At 37.8% G+C, this 16,340-nt stretch overlaps 1 pseudogene; it reads right to left on the reverse strand.

The window, feature by feature from the left end:
- Window positions 1–7,005: 7,005 nt before the first annotated feature.
- On the reverse strand, window positions 7,006–8,263 carry LOC125092767 (heterogeneous nuclear ribonucleoprotein F-like; annotated as a pseudogene).
- Between the last annotated feature and the right edge of the window lie 8,077 nt (window positions 8,264–16,340).

The raw sequence follows: 16,340 nt of genomic DNA on the forward strand, positions 1-16,340 counted from the left end.
AGTGTTTCTTGGAAGAAAGTATGGTTCCAACCATAAAAGATTGATTTTTTTTTCCCTCTGTTGCCCAGATGCAGATGACAGGGAGGTCCTAGGGGATAACAGAGCCATAAAATGGGTCCCTGTGTTTCCTTGTGAAGGGATGCGTCCATGGCCCAATGGCTATTAGACAAATGGGAAATAAACTTCTTTTTGTTCCAGCAGTTACTATTGCCCAAACTAATACTCTCATTAGGGGTGTCTGGGTGGCTCAGTGGGCTAAAGCCTCTGTCCTTAGCTCAGGTCATGATCCCAGGGTCCTGGGATCAAGCACCACACCAGGCTCTCTGCTCAGTAGGGAGCCTGGTTCTCTCTCTGCCTGCCTCTCTGCCTACTTGTGATCTCTGACTGTCAAATAAATAAATAAAATCTTAAAAGAAAAAAAAGAAAAAGAGGGAGCCAGTAATCACATGGTAGCATATGATGTACTATGATTCTTTAGAACCTTCTCCATTGAAATAGGGATACCAAGTAGTAAGTTCCATTTAATGGGAGAGCAGATTCCTTTGCTCATTTAATTCAACAGCAGTGCTCTACATCAGATGCTCATTTTTCATTAATTTATTTTTTTAATTTAAAAATGCCAGTGTTAATGTTAGAATACATTTGCACAGATTTCTACCTCCTCATGTTTTTGCTCAGTCTTTCTCATGAGACAATATAATGGAGAAAAATACTTAAAGCTAAAATCTATAGCAGTCACTTTTATGTTCCAATGGATGGGGAGTGAGTTTTATTTTATTTTATTAGTCTTTCCTTCCTCTCCTGAGTCTAGAGTGCAGCAAGTAAGTTAGAAATTCCCAAGTTACAGCTATTTTTTTATTGTAGAAGAAGAGAACCTGAAGAGATGGTCCACTGTAGAACCACTCAATAATCTGTCTTCAGTGGTACAGAAGGCAGTGGAGGCCTAGATGTAAGCAGAGAGTGGAAAGCTCAAGTTTTCCAAATAATGATGTAAGAGGAAAAGAGTTGGATGGGTTGGGGGGATATGAGATACAGTCTTAAGAGGAGGGACCAGCAATTTTTAATAAAGGTTGATGTATCCCAATGCTTTTGGGAGTTACAGTGAGACCGTGTGCTGGTCCTTTTCCATCCTCTGCTCCTCTCTTCCTGCTCTGTGCAGCAGAAGAATGGTTCCCGTAGAGCCTCTCTTTCTACATTTCTAGTTGGACTTGGTCAGTGGAAATCACCTGCAGAGAAGTGGACAATAAAAGGAGAGAGAGAGAGCAGGGTATTTCTCTTCCTGCCTCCCTCTTCTGCACAGATTCTGCAAAGCCCCAATATCCCTGAGACTTGAGAACCTCTGGATCTCATATCGCCACCCCCTTTCCTTGCCTCTTCAAGCCTAGGGTGGCAATGGCTTCCCTGTTTTGCTGATCCCTGACTATTGCTATCTCCTTCTTTGGTTCTCAAACCTCTGAATAGTCTCTTGTCTGAGAAGATTCATCTCCAACCAGGACTCTGATTAATAGAAAGCTGTTGTTGTTGTTGGTGGGGTGTTAGGGAAAAGTTGTTGGTATGGTGCCTGTGCTATATTGATTTCCTGACATGAAACTTCATGAAATTCTGTATCCAGAGAGCAGGAAGAGATCATTTGTGTATTTTCAGTGTTGCTTACATGTACTATGCAAACAGTGTGAATATAAAGCTATAGGACTTTACTTCAGGGGCTTCTCTATTGGAACAATTTGGACAAATAAACAAAAACCAATCTATTTTTATCCAAGCCTGGACCTCCAGCACCTGCTGAGCTTTTGAGTGGGGAGGTGTAGGAGGAGGTCTAAGTTCATCTATGACTTTTAGGTTTTAGTGGTATTCGTGAATAAGGGAATAAGTGAATTCTTTAGCAGAAAGGAGAGAAGAAATTGGGCACAGGAGAGAAGCCAAAATAAGATCAATAATTCATCAGAAAAGGACTCTGGCAACTAGAAATAACTGTATGTACTTAAGCTACCCGGGAATGTTGAGAAGTCTTGGGAGGATATAGATTTCACACAAAATGCGGGTTTGGTTAATGGAGACAATTTTAAAGACAACTTTCAAGTAGATAATACCTGATTAACACAAGTCTAGATGAAAAGCTTACACACAGGTTTATGGGTTTGAGTTTTTCTTATAAGATTTATGTATTTTATTGCTTCATGTTTTTAAACTTTTTATTTTATTTTTTAAACTTTATTTATTTACTTGAGAAAGCATGAGAGGGGTGAAGGGCAGAGGGAGAAGCAGACTCCCCACTGAGCAGGGAGCCAGATATGGGGCTACATTCTGGGACTCCCAGAACATGACCTGAGCCTAAAACAGATGCTTAACTGACTGAGTCACCCAGACGTCCCTAAACTTTTTATTTCAGACTGGTTTTAGATTTACAGAAAAGTTTTGAGGATAGTACACTGTCCCCATATACCCCATTCCTAGACTTCCCTATAGGTCACATCTTACCTTAGGCATAGTACATTTGCTATGACTAATGAACTGACGTTGACAATTATTATTAACTAAAGTTCATGCTTTATTCAGACCTTAGTTTTTACTTGTACTTTTTCTCTCCCAGGGGTCTATCAAGGACATCACCTCACATTTAGTTTTCCAGTCTCTTCGGATCCCTTTTGTCTATGAAAGTGGCTCAGACTTTCCTTGTTTCTGGCCTTGGCAGTTTTGAGGAGCGTTCCTCAGTATTTTATAGAGTGCTCTTCAGCTGGAATTTGTCTAATGTTTTTAAACCAGGGTATGGATTCTGGGGAAGAACCCAGAGTAAAATGTCTTTCTCATCACATCATATTAAGGGCAAATACTATCAACATGATTTGTTGTTGATGTCAAAGCCTTGTTTTTTTTGTTTTGTTTTTGTTTTTTGTTTGTTTGTTTGTTTTCTTTTTTGCATATTCTAGGTTCACCACTAGATTGCAAACCCTATGAGGATGGAGACTGTGTTGTTCTTTACTATATGCAAACTCCTTGCTGTCACTGCTAGAAATGATAGTTTTTGTGAATTTATGGATTTCCTAACATTTAGCACGTGATACATGCCATACAGAACCAGGCAGCCTATTTTCCTTCTGCATAGTTTTGACAAAGTTATAAAAAGATGACTAAAAAGTAGAAAATTTTATATCATAACAAAAGTGAATGCATGCTACATGAAACTGGAAAAGCCTATTTTCGGTGATGTCAAATGTTTTTTTCATCTTACTGTTGTGGTTGTATTGTTCTTTGAACTTGTCTGTTTAAGTTTTTTTCAAAAAAGGCAGAAAAAAACATATGACCCTAGATGTCTGACAACCCAGTTCCTCAGTCCCCTGCTCTTCATACCCAGAACCCAGAATCTTTCCCCATCAGTTCCCTTGGGGAGAGTCTGCCCTAGCCTTCACAGATTTGGGGGTGGGGATAAGTACTTGTCTTTGGATTCCAAAGACATCAGAAGTTCATCAGTGAAGAAGAATGATTTGTGTTTTGAATGCCCTTTGCTTACTTCAATAGTTTTTGATGGAGAAGTGTCCTAGTGAGTATCAACTGGGTTTGAGCATCCCTTCTACGCTCAGAAACTTGCCATAGGAACCCTTGGGAGCCCTAGTAGGAATCTTCTCTCTTGCAGGAACAGATACATTTCTTGTACCTTGACTACTTTTATCTGTCTGACGTTCTTTTGTTTTTCCTGAAGCTCAATTTGCACATGCAGAATATTCCTAGAGTTTTCAGAAAGAAGAAAGGAGGCAATGTGAGGGTAAAAAAGAAGCTGTGGTTCTTTTCTCGGTATCTTTTTTTCCCCCTACTCCTGATCAGACAGTTTTACCTGGTTCATAACTTGACAGTGGGCAGATTCAGATTTCTACTTTCTTTGATGATTCTCTGCCCAATCAATTTTCAGAAACTATCTCCTTGCTGCATCATTTTTCAGATTATATCAAGATTTTCTGTTATTTGAATGGATAAGATTCCAGCTAATGAAATAATGTCAATGTACATATTAAATTTGCTTTTTCTCAGAATACAGATAGCTCAGGTTTTCATTTAGCAAATGCTCATTAAAATTATTAAGTAAGAGGCACCTGGGTGGCTCAGTTGATTAAGCGTCTGACTCTTGATTTTGCTTAAGTCATGATCTCAGGGTCCTGAGATAAAGCCCTGGTTCAGACTCTGCATTCAGTGGGGAGTCTGCTTGTCCCCCTCTCTCTGCTCCTCCCCCCACCTTTCTCACTCTCAAATAAATTTAGAAAAGTTTTTAAAAATTATTGAATAAGACATTTATACTTTTTAAAAATTGTTTTAGCACTATCTTTTTTAATAGAAATTCTCTGTAAAAGATGTAATTTTGCTGTTTTTACATTTGTTATATTCACTCTACATCTATTAACATTGTTTACTAAAAACTCTCAGATCCTGAAGTCTGTTGTTTTCTCCTTGAAAAGAGTATCCATTTCAGAAGCCTGTGATTGTGTGTTTGAGTTCTGTTTGATCAAGGGATGATTTTGATTAATTAACTAGTAGAATCATTTATTTATTTTAAAGAGAGAGCGCGCATGGGCAGTGGAGGGGCGGAGGAAAAGGGAGAGACGGAATCCCAAGCTGACGCTCCACTGAGCATGAGAAACTTGATGCGGAGGTTGATCCCACAACCCTGACATCGTGATCTAAGCAGAAATCAAGATTTAGTCACCCAACCGACTGAGACACCCAGGTGCCCCAAGTGAAATGATTTTAAAGAATATATTTATTATAGGTGAAAGTGAATTGCAGATTGGTAATCTATAGGCTGATGTCAGGTGATAGACATTTGACTTATTTTTACTTTTTGGCTCTTGTAAGTAATTCTGCTATGAACGTTTGTGCACAGTATTTTTTTAAGATTTCATTTTTTCGTTTTGAGAGATAGAAAGAGAGAGAGCAAGAGAGCACCAGCTGGGGGTGGGGGAGGGAAGAAGAGGGAGAAGCAGACTCCTGGCTTAGCAGTGAGCCTGACCTGGGATTCCATCCCAGCAGCCTGGGATCATGACCTGAGCCAAAGTCAGACGTTTAACTGACTGAGCCACCCAGGCATCCCTGTGTACAATTTTTGTGTGTGTGAACATGTGTTTTTTTATTCTTTGGGGCATATAATTGGGATTATTAGATTGCATGATAACCCTATACATAATTTTTTAAGGAACTACTGAAATGTGGAGCTACCATTTTATATTTTCACTAGCAATGTATGATGCTTCCATTTTTCTCCATAGCCTCTCCAACACTTGTTATCAGTGGCCTTTTTTATAATGGTCATCCTAGAAAGTGTGAGGTATGAACTCATTGTCATTTAGATTTGCATTCTTTAATGATTAGTGATGTTGAATATCCTTTCTTGCCTTTATTGGCCATTTGTATATTTTTTAGAGAAATCTATTGAAATTGCCCATTTTCGTTTGGGTTATTTAGCCTTTAGTAGTGTTTTTATATATTCATTTTTTGAGTTACTTTCTTGGTCGTTGCTCTGGGGAGTCCAGTTAATATCTTAATTTATAACAATCTAATTAGGATTAATACCAACTTAATTTCAATTATAGACAAAAACTTTACTCTTCCATTACTCCTTTCCCTCTCCTTTCCTTCGTACGGCTATTGTCATAGGAATCCCATTATTATGCATTGTGTGCCCACCAATATAGACTTACAGTCATTTCTTTATGCAATTGTGTATCTTAAATGGGGCAGAAGAAACGAAAAGATTAAAAACAACTCAAAACAAATGCCCTGGGACAAAACCTATTCACACAGGGAGCTCAGAGTCAGGTTAGGTAAAGATAGACTTGCGAGGGGGTTCTTCCAGAGAATGACTGGATTGTTAAATAATCATTTTCTGTAGTGAAACATTGAAGGAACTCGGATCCCATGCTGCCATCTCGAGTGGCTACTAGGCTGCAGATTTTCACCATGTTTCTGGGCCTTTGATTTTCAAGACTATCTCAGAACTGGAGATGGGGGGATGCGACTAGAGCAAATTATATCACTATAATACTTGCTGTTCTTACCAAGATTCAGTAACTCTTCCTGAATAAACACTCCTTGGATTATTAAAAGTAACTTGTTAATTCCCAGGGTTTTAAAAAAGTTCATTCTTGAAAATCTTTGTGAGTTTTGTCATTTCTTTTATGGAAAAAAAATTGAAAGTCTTTACTTGGCCCTTTTTGCCAACAACCTTATTACTCACTTGAATTTAAAGTAATACTGAGTTTAAAGTAAGAGGAGGGGCTAAGAGAAGCCCTGAGATTTGGGAATGAAATGACAGAGAGAATTTCTATATGAGGCTGAGGAGTTGGCCAGTGGCTAAATTATCTAGTTTTGAAGGTCATATTTAAGAGTTTAATTTAGGCTTTATTTTATTATTTGGTTTAGTTTTCTGTGTATGTGAAAAAAATCATTTTAAGAAAAAAAAATCAGTTAATAAAAAAATATAAGAAATTTCACTTGGCAAAATACACCCAAAAGGAAATCACAGTACAAAGTCAGTTTAAGTCAAGGCATCACCAGCCAGTTCCTACAGTATTAGCCATGTATCTCAATTTTCAAAAGTAAGTCACTTTTAAAAGCTTAAATCTAGCTTAAAAGATTATAAATGAAAATAAACTAGAATAAACAAAAATGAGAAATGTTCTTCTTTGAATTAGAGATCTAACACCTTGAGTTTTCCAAAAAAGCACACATCTCCAAGGTGTTCACAGTGATGTGGTGTAAATATTCATTTAAAGTGCTTAAACTAGTTTAACTCAGATAACAGCACTCTGAAGTACACCACCAAAACGTTAATTGAGAAAAACTGAAAGGAGTTTTAGTTAACTCATTATCACATGCTAGAAGAAAGTTTGTATGAGAAAACACTGAAGAAGCAATTTTTTAATCCAGATTTCACAATTTGTGGTGCAAAAACAGGTCCCACAGCTTCCTCCAGAGTCATAATTGCTTTTCACTGCTTCTAGGCTGCCTGTGAAAATTTGGTCACAATAACTCAAAGCTCCTACCAAACTTGTCATCTCCACTCATGCTATTTATGCCTCCAGAGCCAGCCTTGTAATAGCCACTCACAGACTGGCTCTAGTGGCCACTGGGAGTGGACTGGGCTGACACCACCATGCCTTGCATCATCTGGCTGCAGTACGCCCCAAAGCTGGCCCCAGTTGTGGAGTTCAGGAAAAGTTCTGTATAGCTCTGTTGCATGCTGGTCCAGTCTTTGGATATGGATATATGCCATAGCTTCTTTGTGAATGGCAAACTCAGCATCAGCTTGGCTGGTCACTCTTCGTTCAGAGCCGACCTCAATATGGCTCTCCCAGGATTGCAGGGAAAGAAGTTATTAAATTCTGTTCTCTGTGGCTGTGAATGGCAGCCCTCCCATGTGGACACAGTGTCCAGTGGTACTCTGGGCAGTAAATTCTCCATCTCCATATCTGTGGTCATGCATACCTGAGAGATTACAGTAACTGAGGTCTCTCCAAAACAGATGGTTGGTGAAGCCATAGCCATCGCTGAGGCTGCTGTACTTCTGGTAGCCCCCTTAGCCTGCACTATCAGGACCAGACCTCATCCTCTCCAGCCTGCTTGCTGGACAATGCGAGCATGCTTCCTGGCTGTGCCTGGGTGGTCATAAGACTTGGGGCCCTGTGCAGACATGAACTTGAGAGGAGGATCAGTGTATGACTAACTTCTTCCCGACCGCTCTTGATCACTTCAATGTATCTGTGCTCTCTTCTCTCCTTGTGCTTCTCTAGGACCTTCTCAGCTGACTCTTGGGATATAAGCTACATGAAGGTTTTCTCTATAATCTTGCCCTTGGGGTAACAAGCAATGTGATCCCATTTGGAACAATTTCCAACCATGAGAATGGAGCAATTTCTTCATTGGTGCATCCAAATGAAGCCATCATTGGTGGTGTCAGCACTGTTTGGACCACTGGGTTTCAACACCCAATCCTTCTTAGTTCTGTGGGACTCGGACACCTCAAGATACTGGCCCATGCCTTCCTTGTCTTTTTTAAGGGCTATTGTTACCTCTTTTTCTGGTTCAAGTTCAACAAAAGCCTCTCCACTCTGCCTGCCTTCTCTAGTATAGATGAAATGAATGCCTGCAGCCTCATCATGAATAGTGCACTGAGAAAGGAGAAAAGGGCATCCTGCACACCCTCAACAACAGAGCAGGACCAGGGCAGGCCACAGAGCTTGACCAAAAATCCTACACCTCCCTCAGGTCCCAGCAGCATGGACATTTGAGGGGACAGATGTCAAACAAGCTTGGGTGCAACTTTTTATGGCTTAAACAACAACCCCTGGGGAAGGAACGCCCACAGTCAAAGACACTCCTGGTAGTAATGAACTGTCCTAAACAAGAGCCATATGGCCATCTTGCCTTAGTCCCCCAGCACTCCCGAGAGCAACCAGGGCTGAAAATGCTGGGACTGGGTTGGGTTCCAGCTTCCTTCCTCCTGGGACAGGCCCTTAGTTTAGTCTTCATTCTCAGTACACAGGAGTGTCACCAGAGGATTTTAAATAGGAGGGAGACTAATATGGACTTAGGGAGATTCATTAGTGAGGAGAAAAAGAGAGGACAAGGGCAAGGCCATCCATGGAAAGCAGCAGAAATGAAAAAGGTATAGGTAGATGTGAGAGCTATTTAGGAAATGAACTGGGCTGTTGGTGGATTGAAGGGAAAGATTGAGGAAGAAATTCATAAAGGGACACAATTCTCCTACACTTATATCACCCCACAGTTCTGATGTCTTAGCTAAAGTGTCTGAAACTACTACCAACATTTCATCTTGGATGAGCGCACAACATATAAAATGAAATTGCCGTGAAGTGTAGTCATTGTCAGTACAGGTACAGTGATCTCTCTCTCTTTCTTGAAATTGACACAATAAAAAGAAATTTTTCAGAAACAGAAGGATTGGCAAAAGCTTTGATGACGAATAGGAGACAAGGGAGAATGGTTAGAACTCAAACAAAACCCACATCAAACACCTGTCTGTCTCCTCCTCTTAGGATTTTATGGAAATCAAAACACAAAATGAATCTATTAGAAAAAGCAACTCTGTTTTTTCTTGCAATCACTTTTTGAGATCTCATATGAGATTTGATTTATCTAACAATTCAATATATTTTCACTAAGATTTTCTCCCTTCCTTGATGTAGATACAAATTGTCTCATTATGTAAGTCTCTAACCATGCCCCCTGAGCTTTATGGCAATGCAGCTGTTGCTATAATCCTACTTCGAGGAATTTCATACAGTGATATTAGTATCCCATCCCCAAATAGTGCACTTGTTTTAAAGGTTTTTCAGTGAATTACTCCATGAATAGCAAGGTGGCAATTATGACAATATCAGGAATCACAAGTTTCCAAATTAATTGCTTGACAAGAATAAAAAAAGTATCCTGCACTTATATAGGACCACAGATACCAAATAGTAATAAATTTTATTTAAATATCAGAGTGGTACCAGTATATATTAATCATATAAAAATGTTTGTCATATTAATATCAACATAGCATTACTTCACAAATTTTAAAAAGTACATAAATCTTTGACCCAGAAATTCCACATCTGGATTATATTGTAAAGATAAACTATAGCTTTCACACACACACAGTTTTTAGAATAATGTGATTTCAGCATGGCTTGACATAACAGTGAATTAGAAATATCCTAAATGAGTTTCAATAGTTAAAATTATGGCAACAGGGGCGCCTGGGTGGCTCAGTGGGTTGGGCCACTGCCTTCGGCTCAGGTCATGATCCCAGGTCCTGGGTTCGAGCCCCACATCGGGCTTTCTGCTCGGCAGGGAGCCTGCTTCCTCCTCTCTCTCTGCCTGCCTCTCTGCTTACTTGTGATTTCTCTCTGTCAAATAAATAAATAAAATCTTAAAAAAAATTATGGCAACAAATTGTGAAAAAAAATGAGATCATTCTATGTGAACTTATATGGGAACATCTTCATGAAATATTAACAATAAAAAGAAAGGTGCAAAACACTTTGTATAATATATTACTTTGTGGAAATAAAAACATATACATGTTTATACATACAAAGGCTAACTTTGAAAAGTTCCGTAGAAAACTGGTCACAACAGCTAACCTAGGAAAGGGAACCAAAAGATTGAGAAGCTTGGGAAGGGGAGGGATTGTGTGGGATTGGTATATGCTTTCTTATATTATTTAATGCTAAACTGTGAATATATACTAATTAGCTTAACTAACTTAAAAATGGTATGCTTAAGTCTGCATTATTACCGTTATAGCAGGCTTGCTCTATCTACCTACCTATCTATCTTTTATCTATCTATCTATATATATACACATACATAAAAATATATACACACTGTATTTGTCAGGGTTCTCTCAATATATGAAGTTGGCTCTGTTTCTGTATTCAGGAGATATATATATATGCATATATATTATCTCCTGCCTCATTAGAAACTCAGGCAGAGTTTCTGTGTTGCAATTTTGAGGACACTTCTTTCTTTTTCTGAAAACCTCAGTCTTTGCTATTAAGGCCATCAACTGATTAGATGAGACCCACCACATTGTGGAGGGTAATATGCTTTTCTCAATGTCTACTGATTTAAATATTAATCATATTTAAAAATTACCTTCACAAAAAATAAATAAAAATAAAAATTACCTTCACAACAATATGTAGACTGGTCTTTGACCAACAACTGGGCTCCAGAGCCTAACTAAGTTGACACATAAAATTAACTTATCATATAGACACTGAGAGTCTTGTATTTACAAATGAAGTGCATTTCTACAAATGGGGCAAAGGAAAAACAAGTCAGTGAAGATGTGTCTGTGGTCTACAGACCATTTTTCCCTAATGATACCACCTATTCATGTAGGGGATGAAGAATGAGGATAAGGTCAACAAATAAGGAGGCCTTCTGTTATTAGAGACATGCCTTTAGATACAAAGATAGCATAACTTTCCCCTTCCAGGTATCATTATTTCCCAAAATGAGTGATATCCCAGAATGGATAGTAAGTGAAAAATGGAGATCAATAACAAAAGAAAAGAAAACAAAACAAAACAAAAACCAAAGGGTTTATATAAATATATTAAATCAATGTGTTGCACACTTTAAACTTACACAATGTTACACATCAATAATAGCTCATTAAAGCTGGTAAGACAATAACATAAACTGAAACAAGGCAAAACAAAAAAGCTAGAGGGTTTGATGTATCCTGCAAGTGAGAGTCCCCCACATTTTGGCAGTTAGCACAAGATTTGTATGTTACAGGCAGGTGCATTGGTCAGGAGTTGAAAGGAACCAACAAACAAGAATGTGATGTATGAGGCAAGACTGATGATCCAGTCTCACTTTGCAGAAATATATGGCCTAAGAATAAACAAGTCTGTGGTTCAGAATTTTGCAAGGAAAACAGTTTAAACCACTCCAAGAGAGCATATTCTGCAGTTTGGAATTCAGGAAAGAAACCAACATTATGGTAGGAACTTGCAATCTTTGGTGGAAGATTTTCTTAAAGACTTTAACCTTTATGAGGGACCTGATAGTATCCCAGACATGTAAAATGCTACTCTATTTATGGGAAAGAACAATGCAGTCTGTGTCATGCCAAAGAAACACTGCAGATAAAAATATTGCTGATAGATGAGGACTCAGCTTCCATTTCAGGTAGAGTTTTAGAACCCTGTCTGCTCACCATAGCAGAACGAGAAGCCATGTGAGGAGGTGGGTATTTTTGTATTACATGTGCAGAAATAAGATAGACAGAAAAGTAAATACCAGCATTGTGGCCACACTTAACATGGTTAAACTTGGTGACTTTAAGATTTTATGATTCCCTGATAATCTACTCCCTGATAAGGAAATATATTTTATCTTAAATATACCAGTACAGCTATGCTTTTGAATATGTGAAGGCAGAAATTAGCATATGTGTCAACATAATCTCACTACCTGTAATTTTTGATAATCCGTTTAAAGTAGTGTGCATAGAAGGTGCATAAAGTGTAAAGCTATAGCTAGAGTTTTATTTTTAGTAGCTGTGCTTATTTTCATCATGTTCTATGGCATGACTCCTATGTCAAATTCTAAGCATCTAGGATTTTGCAAAGAAATTGAGTTTGAAACCTTTTGTTTCCATTCAGTTTCTAGGACACTCTATGCAAACATGAAAATTGAACAATGTGATAAAATTTTGGAAGCTAGGCAATAAACACACTACTTTTGTAAAAAAGGAGCCTAGAGAGGTGAAACAAGGAGTTTCATGTGGCTCCCAGGTTTTTGGACTTCATGGGTAGATAAAATTATTTTTATACTACAGAGAGAGAGGACTAGGAAAGACTTGTCAGTGTTGTTTTTTGTCTAAGTCTATATTAAGGTAAAAACAAGAGAAAATAACTAAACTCTAATATTGTTTCTGCTTCATAGAAGAAAGAACTTTTAATAGATAAAAGCATAATTCATTCCCTGGGTTATATTCAAAATATTAAGTGACTGGTAAGGTGCTTGAACCAACTCACTAGTCAGAACAGGCATTAGCTGCTAAACTCTACTGGAGAGTGACTCTTAAGATCAGAACTTAATGGACATAATCTTAGAATAAAACAGAACCTTTCATATTTCAGACCTTAGAGTCATGAAAACCTATTACTCTTCCTTTATTTTTCTCCATTTGCCAGGCTGCATGAGATTTTGACCAATACCTATATGTGCCCACAGACCAGCATTTGAAGTGTTGATCTATGATAATTTCTCTGTGGCAGGAACCCCTAGAGTTGCTCTATAACAAGGCAGTGAGGTGTTTAGAATGTTCTTGAAAAGTGTAACATCCTAATCTATGAACTCACTCTCTCAGGATTTTTAAGGGAAACGTTGGTCCTTGGAATGACTCATAAACTGGGGATATAATACTTGGTGTAGAGGCAAAATGGACCACAGAAGACATTCTTCCAGTTCAGGGCAGGGAGCAGGGAGTTTCAGCCTAACTAGAGAAAGAGAACATATGTGTGAGAAATGATGGAAAAATAACTTTAAGGACGCCTGGGTACCTCAGTCAGGTAAGCGTCAGCCTTCAGCTCATGTCATGACCCTGGAGTCCCGGGATAGAGTCCTGATTGGGCTCCCCACTCAGCGAGGCATTTGGTTCTCCCTCTGACCCTCCCTCCTCTCATTCTCTCTCTCTCTCTCAAATAAATAAATAAAATCCTAAAAAAAAAAAGTAAAGGGCTTATTACATGGAATAAATGTAATCTGAGAAGACGTCACAAAGCTTTCCTGTGCAAAGTATATTTTTCAATCTATAAGAATATTAATTTGCATATATGTTACAAATAAGTCTTAGAAATCTGTGATTAAACACTAGATGCTCAGTGTTTCAAAAAAGGTTAGTCAGGGTGAAGCATATCCTCTGCTTTATGCTCATTATGGCATCTAGGGTTTCATGACATATCCTTTCCTGATGCTTTGTATCTTTAGATGCTGTAGCTCCTCTCAAAATATTCTATGGTAAATGGTGAAGTTGATGCATTAAATATTTAATAAAGTCACAATCATGAACTTGCTGGGCAAATAAAGAAATTAAAATGATCTTTTCTTGGCTCTTACTCTGATTTTACATTTTAAAATTAGATTTCACTCAGTGCCTTCCAAATTGGTAGCTTGCATCATATTCTGCATTCATCAAGTACGTTCTGTTTTTACTCACCTTTTTTTTTTTAATGGCATGCATCCAAAAGGAAAATTACTCGAATTGAAGGGAACAATATATTTAGCATTTTTTTTTCTCTGAAGCAGCACATCAGAAGCCAGTATATGATTTATCTCAACCTTGTTGGAATCTAGAAAGCCCACGGACTTTCTCATGAGAAAGCCGAAAACATCTTTTTGTTTTTTTCCGACACAAATTACTCCAAACAAGTCAAACAGTCAATTATAAAATTTCATATTAGGGGGTTGTATATATTTTCTCCAGTGAGTAATTTTGAAAATGCAAACTTTCAATATAAACTAGAAATACATGCACACATATGCAGGGACACACAGACAGGTGTGTACGTATATATGTGTGTTAGAAGTCTTTCTCTCTGTGAATGATCATTCGTTGTAGACTTTTAGTAATGGCAATATCATCGAGAAACAAATTGTGAATCATTTAAAAAAATCTCAAAACTTTGTTTACAAGAAATATATGGGTCATTGTTTTAGAGAACCACATTCGTTTTTTCTGAGGTGTTTATCAAAAGGAGTCATCTAATACACCACGGAAAAGTTGACTCAGGAAACTGGAAGTCTCTAAGTATTGAACAGATTGTCACGGATGAAAGGACAGCTGAAGCTTGAGAGAAGTGATTTGGACTGAGGTTCCTCAGACATCTAACTTGGATGAAGACAGAGAACTAAGACCACCTGTTAATGTAGCAACGGTTTGCTACAGGAAATTCCTATGTTGGAATACCAGACTGAAAGCCAGTAAATAATATCACTACTTCAGAAAATTTTTATTAACCAAATGATTCAAGCAAACACCTTGCTCATCTGGGGGTGGGGTAAAAAAAGAGCTGTATTTTTAGGCTAATAATTTGCTCTTCAAAACTCACCCAGGGCCCTTGACTATATTCTCCAAGTCTTAAACTACTATCCTGTGAACTTTCCCAAATCCAAATCCTGGTTCTCTACCTTGAAAAGGTTGCCTTAAATGACTCAAAACCATGACCCCAAACATTATAAATATTCTATCTTAAATACCCCCTTTTTATTAAAAAGATTATTTATTCAAAAGAGAGAGAGAGCAGGTGTGCAGGAGTGGGTGGGGGAGGAGGGTCAGAGGGAGAGGGAAAAACAGACTCCATGCTGAGCAGGAAACTTGTTGCAGGGGTTGATCCCAGGACCCCAGGATCATGACCTGAGCTGAAGGCAGATGCTTAACCAACTGAGCAACCCAGGCACCCCTTAAATTTCCCCTTTTGAGACACTATTGGTGTATCTGAAAGTGGAAATCTAAATTTCTAAATCTAAAGATTTAGCTTTGCTCAATCACTATGGTTTTGTCATGGTCTTTTAAAGGAAATTTATAGTTGACTGGGTTAAATAGCATTTAGAATTAGAGTAGGTTAATCAAAAGTTAGTTTTTGGATATTGGTACGATCAGACATCATGAAAGCCACAAAGTCAAAGAGTAAAAAATTTACTGCTTTATTAAAAACAAAGATTTGAAGAATTTAGGTTACATTTCTCTAACTTCAGAAGTCTCATATCCAATAATGTTTATGTTCCCGCATTAGTCATGTTATTCTTTGTCAAGTATGTTAGGGACTCTATAAATCAAATTAACCCTCCCTCCCTCTTGCTCTCCCTTTCCTCCTTCCCCTACTCCCTTCTTTCCCATATTTCCTGATAGTGTTTTATTACTTTTGAGTCCTTGTTTGGTTTTTTTTTTTTTTTAATCATTTATGGGTGTCCTAGGGTAGTCTTTACTCCAGTGAAAGACTATTTACTGAAGATCCTTTATATGTTCATATCTATCAACAAATACTCTGGGCATTTTCAAATTAAATTGTCTCATTTCTCTTATTGGTGATGGAAAGTCAACACTTAGGAATGGCAAATGTAGAAGATCTGTTGTTTCCTAACCCTATCCTAACTAAAAAAACTGGAAGGATTGACAAACATTAATGAGAATGCACCTATAAATTGTGTAGTAAGAGCACTTTTGCATTGTTATTGAATGAGCACAATAATGACTGCTTGTCATTATTTCTGAAATGTCATGGTCATTGTAAAAGATTTAATGCACCATTGATTATCTTTCACTAAAGGTGAAAACAAAATAATATGCTAAGGCTTTGTTAAAACCTCATTAAAACAAAGAGTTTTTTTGCAATTTACAATATAGTGTTTCCATAATTAACAATATTCCATAATTAATATACCCATAATTAATAATAATAATAAATAACAATAATCCATAACTAAAATTAGGCATCCAAAGTAGAAGCAAGTACTTCTTAGATTTGGAGATATAAATCTAGAGTCAATAAAATGGGAATATTGAAAACACACTATTATTTTAGGAACATATTAATAAAGAATTAAAAAATATAATTGAGAGTGGAGGTACACTTTTTTAAAAAGATTTATTGGTTTATTTAGGAGAGAGAGAGAGTGGGGAGATGCAGAAGGAGAGGGAGACTCTCAAGCAACTGAGTATGGACCCCATCGAGGGGCTTAATCTCACAACCCTGAGACTGTGACCTAAGCCGAAATCAAGAGTAAGATGCTTGACCGACTGAGCCACACAGACACCCCTGGAT

Source organism: Lutra lutra, chromosome 1, assembly GCF_902655055.1.
Source record: "Lutra lutra chromosome 1, mLutLut1.2, whole genome shotgun sequence".
Lineage (NCBI taxonomy): Eukaryota > Metazoa > Chordata > Mammalia > Carnivora > Mustelidae > Lutra > Lutra lutra.